This window comes from Phaseolus vulgaris, chromosome 8 (assembly GCF_000499845.2).
Source record: "Phaseolus vulgaris cultivar G19833 chromosome 8, P. vulgaris v2.0, whole genome shotgun sequence".
NCBI lineage: Eukaryota > Viridiplantae > Streptophyta > Magnoliopsida > Fabales > Fabaceae > Phaseolus > Phaseolus vulgaris.
The window spans coordinates 52,240,793-52,250,901 of NC_023752.2; positions in this window are offsets into that span (position 1 = coordinate 52,240,793).

Sequence of the window (10,109 nt, forward strand, 5' to 3'; positions counted from 1 at the left end):
TCACTATAAGAAAAATATAAATTAGAGAAAGATGGAAATGAATAAAAGTTTGACATTAATTTAGAGTTTCGTTATTAATTTAAATTATTTAACTACATGTTGGTTTAGTCAAAGCAACCATGTAATATGGTTTTATATTTGTTTAAAATTAAACTGTTGGAGATCCCACATCGACTAGAGATGAGAGCCTTTCATAGTATATAAGTGGGTGCAAACCTCACCCCATTGAGCCGGTTTTATGGGATTGAGTTAGGCTTAAAGTCCACTTTGTAATATGGTATCAGAGCCATTTCGAGCCTATCCTAGCGAGTGTTTGTGTTGGGCCTATCGTGCCACCCGCTATCGGGCCGCTATCGGACCACCCATAATATATAGTCCCACGCACGAGCTTCTATATATCACTCTCGGCGGCGTGAGGGGGGTGTAGATCCCACATCGACTAGAGATGAGAGCCTTTCATAGTATATAAGTGGGTGCAAACCTCACCACATTGAGCCGGTTTTATGGGATTGAGTTAGGCTTAAAGTCCACTTTGTAATAAACTTTTACCTATATTTCATTGATCGAGGTTTAGTTGACTATGTGTACACCTTTATTTTTATTTTTGTATTATAATTGTAACAAAGACAACACATGTACATGAAAATGGGATAATAAATTAACAAGTAGAATTAAAAAGGTAAGAAAAAGAATATATATATATATAATATATTCAGACAAAACTAATATCGAACCTAATTAAAGAAAAAGAATATTATATATTAAATTGTTGAGTAATTTAGCACGTAATTAAAAACGAAAAGTAAGGATTTTCAAATTGTTATAATAGAATTAAAATAGCAATTCATCTTAGGATTACAATAACATAAAAGTTGTCAAGGAAATTGAAATGTTAAAAAATCTTGTTTAGTTCTTAAACTTTCTCCTTCTCTTCTCACACGTTTTTCTTCCTCTTCTTTCTACTCAGTCTAGAAAGAACCTCACCTCCATAGTGACACACACATTTTCTTTTTCTTTTGAATTTGTCTTTATCTATTGGTCTAAAACTTTAGTGATTGATTTATGTTTTTGAACGGGGTTGGAACCAAGAGAGCGATTGTAACACTCCTCGGTCGCCTCATTTGCGATATGTTCTGACTCTCTCCAACTCCTTATACTTTCTTGAACTACTACACTTCTCACACGACCGAGCCCGTTAGCTAACTGTCTCTTGTAAGTCGGTCAGGTAACACTTTGTTCAGCCCTTTCACCACATCTTATAAAAATTTCAAAGGAAAGTTTTTTAAAAATTTTGTGGAGCCTAAGGGTACGAGGCTTTTCTTTTATGAAGCCGGTTGGTCCAAATTTCTTCTGTATTGGACTAGGAATCCTACCTGGTTCAAGGAATGACCTCGTTCGGCTCCGAGTGCCGAGGAGCAAGAGATTTATTCCCTTTTTGACCAACTCCCCTGAAGGCTCCCTACATGGAAATTGTTAATTGTGTACAAGTCGTCTCAATGGTGGATGAACTTCCAGTGTACGTTTACATTGTTTTTCGTCTTGGTCGGTCTTTTAATGTTTGCTAATGTGTTTTTTCTTGGTGCAGATATCATGACTAAAATTTTTTTGAGGTCGACTGATACTATGGCTGCCTTCTGTGCCAAGGCCCTTCAACAGGGTAAGGGTAGAGGTAGAGACCGTTGCGGCTGGCAACTCGTTCGGAGCTGGTGCGACCGACCCCTTTGTTGTTGAAGGGAGCAGGAAGAAAAGGAGAAGGGAGGCTGGCAACATCGCTACTACCACCAAGTCTCAAGGTGGCACCCTAACTCGTCCAATCTACTTGGAGTCTTCGTCGTTGGTCGGTGATGTCGACCCCTTTGTTGTTGTTGTCGCCGGACTCCCCAAACTCCAATGGCCCCCTTGTCTCTTCTAGGGGGAAACCTTCAATTTTCGAGGGGCGTTCGGGTGGGCTTGCCGTTAGTTGCCGAGAACCTCCTCGCCCCCGTTCTCGAGTAGGATTTGCTCCTGGGTGACATTGAGATGTTGTGCCAAGGTCTCGTTATGACCCGGTTGGGTGCGTATGCCCGAGGCCAGAGAGTCGAGGAGATCTCGCGGCTTGAGCACGAGTTGACCGAGACTTCCAACTCATTAAAGTCAACTTTGGAGGCGGTCTTGGCCTTTGAATCGAAGATGGCCAAAGTTGCGACTGATCTCGAACTGGCCGAGGCGAGGGCGACCGAGATGGAAAGGAGGGAGAGGGAGAAAGCGGTCGAGGTGGTTGAGATGAAGAAGGCCCTGAGGAATCCGAGGCCAAGATCTCGGTGTTGGAGATCAAGAAGGCATCGGTGAAGGTGATGGTGGGTGAGAGTTTTGACCAGACCATCAAACAGGCCTACTTGCTTTACAATGGGCCACCACCGATGGGTGTTTTTTATGCTTCCAAGGATGTCTACGAGGGTCGACTGATGCCCTTTGACGAGCTGGAAGCCTTGAAGAACACGACACCGAGAGCTCCTACTGAGGATTTTGAAGATGAAGACCAATAGATTTAGTGTTTGATAATTTTGTTTCCTCGGGCCGGGGAGTGGCCTTTTGTTTTGTTCCTTCGAGGCTGGGGTGTTGCCTCCTCCTTATGTTTTATGAATATATCGGTCATATTTTATATTTATTTAATCACAATGCAAGTTATAAGTTAAAATTGAACAACTAATCAATCGCTATAATCCAAGATAAGAACTCTTAAGTTGTTAGTTTGTTGAGTTTCAGACGATGTGACCGATGAGGTTGAGCGTGGTTGTTTGACCAAGGTATCGGAAAGGTATACCAAATAGGGTTTCGTCCTTGACCAATCTAAGTCTTCATGTTGTACTGTTTGGCTGCCCAAGGTTTGCATGCAGCTTCACGAATTTTACTCTTGTCTCGGAACTCATTTAGTAGGTCAAGCCCGACATAGAGTTTCATGGTTTAAGGAAAACTTAAAGAGTTGTCTTCTAAGGGAAGGTTTGCCCACCTCGACTGGGATCATGGTCTTGATGTCGTATGTTAGACTGTAGGGTGTCTCCTGCGTCGAGGTTTGGGGCGTGTAGCGATATGCCCACAAGACTTCTACCAGCTCTTTAGTCCACCATCTTTTCACCGTGTCAAGCCGCTTCTTTAACTCTTTAAGGATAACATTGTTTGTGGCCTGGTCTTGTCTGTTGGTCTAGGGATGCTCAACCAAGCTTGTTATAGACTTTATACCAAGATCCTCATAAAAGGAGTCCTTGGTCGATGAACTGCTGACCATTATCGATTATGATGGTGTGGGGAACTCCGAACTGGCATACAATGCTTCTCCATACGAAATTCTGTAAATTATTGACTGAGATAGAAGTGAGGGGCTCGGACTCGACCCACTTGATGAAATAGTTGACTCCGACCAAGAGATATTCGTTTGACCCTTTCCCGAACTTGGACCATGTGTCGAGTCATGATCTCGGTCGTGCTAGTCCTACCATTACAGATTATTTCTTTTCTTCTTCATTTGTCGTGCCAAAACAGCAAAGGTTGTGGAATAAACTAGTTTTCATCCCCATGATTATCCCATTATGTTTGTTTAACAAAGAAACACGAAATACATTGTGTATCCTTGAATCTGCTGGCTACTCCAACCGATAAGCTACTTCTCCAACTCTGTTCAATATTTTAAATGGATCATAATAGCGTGCTACTAATTTGTAAGGTTGTAACTTAAGATAAATCAAATCCCCAATCTCATATTGCTTGTCTTGGCGCTTCAAATTTGCATACCATTTTGTTCAAACATGACCCTTTATTAAGTAAGTTTTCACAAGTTTAGAAATTTCTTCTCGTGTCTTCATAGTGTAATTAAAAACTTCCACCAAAAAAAAAATCCATACCCTTATATTTAAGTAATCTAGTTATAAAATCCATTCAGATTGATTTCCATACTTGGTTGGGAACAATTTGAAACAGCTACAGTTTTGTCAAGATTAGATTTAATACCACTTTTTGAAATCAAGTGTCCCAAATAGCTTACTTAGGACTTACCAAAACTACATTTCTATTAATTAAAAACCAAAGAATTTATTTTCAAAACAATTAAGCAATTTTATCCATTTTTCACTAATAAAATTATGAGTACTCCATGTGTCCATTAGAAAAGGAACTTTTTGTTTCTTGTGAGACTCATTAATTGCAAAGAAATGTGGACTGCAAAGTCATTAATAAAAGTTTGTTGAAATTTGTTGTGATGGCAATGATTAACAAGAAAACAAGGCAAAAAGTTGTTGCTTCAATTGGAAAAATAGGGATTGAGTTTCATCTTTCTCACTCTTTTGTATTTTGATTAGCATGGTAATATTGTGCCCTTAGATTGATATTGATGCCCGTATAAAAATCATTTATATCGATTCCTCGCATATAAAATTATTAAGATGCTTCCTAAATATCGATTCCTCGCATATTTATAAAAACAACTTAGAATCAAGATCAAACGTTGATAGCAATTAACATTTCAAGTCTATTTCTAGCACTAAAATATGTTAAGTATTATTGTTTAGGTCAGAACCATAAAAATACTTTTCAGTCAAATTTAAGATTCTAGATTAAGAATTATAAGCAAAACAATGATACAAATAATCAATGAAGAACAGAATATTATATTCAGATATCACCTCAATACATAAGAGTTTGAACAAATTACTCCCAATCACAAAAGGTAGAATTAGCCACACATCTTCTAACACCTTATATTCTCCCAATTGGGTTACAAGTCACTCAATGGTGTTTTCCTCTCAATCTCGCACACTAGGGTTATGCCTCAAGCCTCCTATTTAACCTAATTTGCTTGGGCTTAAGTGACTTCTTGCTTGGATGCTAATGGGCTCGCTTGGGCGAGTAAAACGTAAAAAGGCTCAATGTCTCTGGCGCTATCTCGCTTGAGTGAGATCCACTGGTAGAAAGATGGTCTTTTGCACGTTTAGGCAGCTTTGGTGAATGTTGATGCATTCCAACTTTCTCTTTTTAGCTTTGTATATTTTCTTTTTGCCCAATTATCTCCATTATTCCCTAGAAACCTAGAATTAACACAAATTTGAGAATAAAATGTTCTTATTCAATTTAAAATCACAAAATATGTAAAAAGGTATAAATTCATAAATTAGGGGTTATTTTATATTTATTTAGCAATTAATACTCATAAGTGCCTATATTTTAATATGAAATATTACTGAAATTTGGCACTTATCAGTGGGAAATGATGTAACCCTGACATGCATTATGTAGTTATGGTATCTCAAGATATTCTTCATTACATACGCAATGCACATTTTCACGCATGCATGACTTGTTACTGTCATTATGAACATGTGTTGACCAGAAGTGACCTTGGATATGATGTAATAATGACATGTATTGGGTGGTTAGGGTGGGTCAGACACGTGTCATCGCATATGCAATGCAAGTTGTCATGCATGCAACATTTGAACATCACTGGGAATGTGAAGATCACATATGAGTTTGGACAGGATGTAACCCTAACATGTAGTGGGTGGTTGGGGTGACTAAAGACACTTGTTATCAGATACACAACGCACATTGTCACGCATGCAACACTTGTCAACGTCATTGGGAACAACCTACCAAAAGTGACCTTGGATGAGATGTGTACACTATAAATTGAACCATATAACAAATTGATGCCTAAAAAACAAAACAATTCATCCTTAGAAAACCCAATCAAATACCATCCTCTCCAAAACATCAATACTCTTCTTTACTCATCTTCAAATGGAACACTTTCGCATGATTGAGACTCTCCAAAACATCAATACTCTTCTTTACTCATCTTCAAATGGAACACTTTCGCATGATTGAGACTGAGAATGATTATTATTCCATAAATTTTTCTTATTTACATATTTTTCTAATTTAAATTTCTTTAAAATAGATGTACGTGTAAATAATTTTTTAAAAAAATATTTACTTGTTTAAGTTAATATATTAAATACACTTTTTTTAAAATAAATCTATTTTTTACATAAAAAATTCCAAACCTATTGTTTTTAAGAAAAACAAAATATTTTCTTCAAAAGTTTCTTTCTCCCATTTTTTTAAACGAAAAAGAAAAAAAAATCCAATTCGTAATTTGATTCCCCAAGAATGAAACTTCGACTAATTTTCCGACCAGCCTCCATGCATTCCTCAATTCAAATTCAACTTCCCGATGAAGGAATTTTGAACCAGCAAAATAAACTGTTATTTATATAAACAAAAGGTATAGACTTATTTACAATATTTTTACACTTTTATTTCACTATCTAATATCCTTTTGTTTTTTGTTTTTATTTCTCTATGTAGCACCCTTTTGGTTTTATTTTTCTATTTAACATCATTTCAAAAGTAAAAAAAAAAAATTAAAAAAAATGATAATTCTAATTTTGAATGCATTAAAAAAATAAATATTTTTAACGCTTAAAATAGTTATAAAATATAATTAATGAATAAAGAAATGAGTTTTTACAAAATAAAAATAAAAAATTAATAAATTAAAAATATCTAGTTTAATTTTTTTTAAGAATGAAGAAAATAAAAAATTAAACCCTACAACAACATAAAAGTTGAATCTATAAACATAAATTAATATTTATTTTTATTATTATTGATGATGTAATCATGTTAATTTAAAGTAGAAAATACATGATATAATTATAAAAGAACGTGTCCCAACATTATTGGATCTTTCACTCCTCGTCATTAATTATGTTTCATTTCGCACAAACTATTTATTGTACTACTGAAGAAAATATTAAATGGATGATCATCTCTCATTTATTTTCCTTTTTATGATCAACATATATTTATATAGTATCGTGTATATCTCTGATCTCTATCTTGTTTTGTTTTGTTTTTATTTTTTATATGTATTATCTTTATCTTATTTTGTTTTGCATTTATTTTATATCTTTTATGTTTTTAATTATTATTTTTTTCTACCATTCTTTATTTATTTCTGTTTTTATTTTTATTGTTGCTGTTTTTATTTTCTATATTTATTTATTTTTGTATTTTTTTCTTCTAATTTTTAAGAATTAAGTGTAACATTTGCATTAGTTTTTTTTTTAGGATTTTGCATTTAGGGTAGACACTTCAATATTATCTGTGTCCACTACTAATTAATACTAATTGACTTTGTTTTTTTTTATAATTATGTCATGTATTTTTTACTTGAAATTAACATGATTACATATTAATAAAATAAAAATAAATACTAATTTATGTTTATAGATTCAACTGTTGTTGCAGAGTTTTAATTTTTTATTTTCATCATTCTTACAAAAAAAATAAATTTTAAACTAAACATTTTTTATTTTTTTTATTTTGTAAGCACTCATTTCTTTATTCATTGATTATATTTCTAACTATTTTAAAAATTAAAAATATTTATTTTTTTTACAAAAAAAATACATTTATTTTTTTAATGCATTCAAAATTAAAATTATCATTTTTTTTTTAATTTTTTAATTTCCTTTTTACTTTTGAAACGATGCTAGATAAGGAAATAAAAACAAAAGGGTGATAGATAGAGAAATAAAAACAAAAGGGTGCTAGATAGGGAAATAAAAACAAAAGAGTGTTAGACGAGGAAATAAAAGTGTAAATAATATTATATAAGAAATTGAGTCGCGTATTGTGCACCTGGGAGAACAAAATTTCACAATTTTACTAGTTTGGTGAAAATTTCTTTCAAATATAGTTTTTCTTTTCATTAATAACATTTTTGTTTTATTAAAACAATTGAAAATGATGGTTTTTACTTATTTTCATCTTCTTCTTCTTATTTTTTTTCTATTTTTTTTATTGACTTAGGCTCTATTTGGATTGAGGAGGGGGATTTGTGAGGAGTGGAGGGAGTGGATTTGTAAGGATTGGAGAGGATGTGTGAGGATATGTGAGGTTGTTTGGATTGAGGGATGATAGAGTGGATTTGTGAGGATGGTTTATTGTAAGTTTACAAAATTATCCTTCTTATTAAAAAATATTTAAATAATGAATTACGATTTTTTTTTTAGGTTTGAATTAATTAAATATTTTTAATATATAATATCCATAATTATTTATATTTTTAATAAAAAATTAAAAAATATAAAATAAAATATTTTGGTGTTAAATTAAAATAAATTTATTAAATACATTAAAATTTATGAAAATAATATTCATTTGTTACTTTATATAATTATATATATATATATATATATATTGTTGATATTATAATTTTATTTTATTATTTTATTATTTATAATTATATGTTGTTATTAATAATATAATTAAATATTTTTTAAATTATAAATAATAAATAAATTTATGTAATATTTAATTTTATATATTAAAATAAAATGTAGGCACAAGGGTATTTTGGTAAAATGCAACAATTCTACTAAATCTTCACAAATCTCCTCATTTTGTGAAGAATGAAAAAAACTCTTCACCCTCTCCCCCATCCTCTCCCCCACTCTCAAAACCACGGAAACAAACACAAAAAACACCCCCTCCCTCTTTCCTCCTCCCACTTGGAAGCAAACACACCCTTAATGATAATTCTATCAGCCAATTCTGTGTTTAAAGTAAAATTGTTTTATTTCATGGCAAAAATTTTCATTATTTATGTTATTTTTAATTTTATTTGATATTTTTTGAAATGGACAAAAAAGAATTTTATTCTAGAATTGAACAAGTCGTACATGGGAGTAGGGTCACAATACGGGTCAATCTGACTCACCACTGATCTACTTAGGTTATACAAACTGAAATTAGTAATCCATCCTATCAGAAGTTTAATGTCTAACAAATTAAAGTGAATATCAATAATAATGTAATGAACAAAATGATGTATAAAAAAATTAATGTAAATAAAGTTCTATATAAAATATTAACCTAACCATCACCAAATTTAATTTCAAAAGCATGATATTCATCTCTAAAAATGCCAAAAATAAAGAATGACGGGATAGCAGGCTAGCCCGCCTTGTCCCACTTATGGCCCGTCGGGTTAGCGGATTAGGCGAGCTGGACCAATACGGGTTGACGAGTTCAAAAATGGCAGTTTCTTCCTGCACCCCTACATTTTTCTTCCTGCACCCCACAAAGTGCGCAAAGACAAAAATGTCGCTATGTAAACTGTACATTTTTTTTGTATTCCGGATTATGAAATCTAGTAAATTTTCGGATTGACGCTTCCGGTAAATTTTTGGATTGGTGCATCCGGTAATCTCCCGGATTGATGTTTTCGGCAGTACATGAATGATAGTGTTAATCCAAAATAAAAAATGCAAAACATCCATAATTGAAAAATCCCTTCCGGATCCGCCAATCCGTAATTCAAAATATGCATTCCGGATTCAGAAATCCATAATTGAAAAAAATCATTCCGGATCCACCAATTCGTAATATGAATTAGGCTTCTGGATTCAGCAATCTGGAAATCAATAATTTATGCAAATTTTGTTTCCGAGACACTCCCTCATCCAGAATGCAACAAATTCACTTCCAGATTGATGAATCCGTAGCACACTCCCAGATCCCAAAATTGTGGGGGTCAGTTTCAGAATTTACAAAATTGTGGGGGTGCAGGAAGAAAAATATAGGAGTGCAGGAAGAAACTGCCTTCAAAAATTAACTCACCCCGACTAAGAGATGGTGAACTAGTGGGCGGACTGGTTTAACCCGACCCATTTTGTCATTTCTAATGGACAATTAATTCCTGCACTATATAACTACCCCCAATTTCAGTATGAAAAGATGACCCTTAAAATGGGGGTATATATAAAAATACATTATAAATCTTCTTTTTCATAACAAATTTTTTGCATTGCGGATGTTTGTTAGGAATGAGATTTTGATTTTTAATCTCTATTCCGAATTTTTATTTTCATAACACAATAATCTTTTTCAAATCTATTTTTTTTGGAATTTATTATTTTAAATTTCAGATTTTTATTTCCAAAATAAAAGGCATTTTCAAAAATTAAAAGTTATGTAGGATCACGTTTGCATCCCTAATGTGGAGTACTCTTGGATTGAACTTTTCAAGAAAAACTTTTCTTTCAGTTTCTTTCCTGCACCCCCATTGA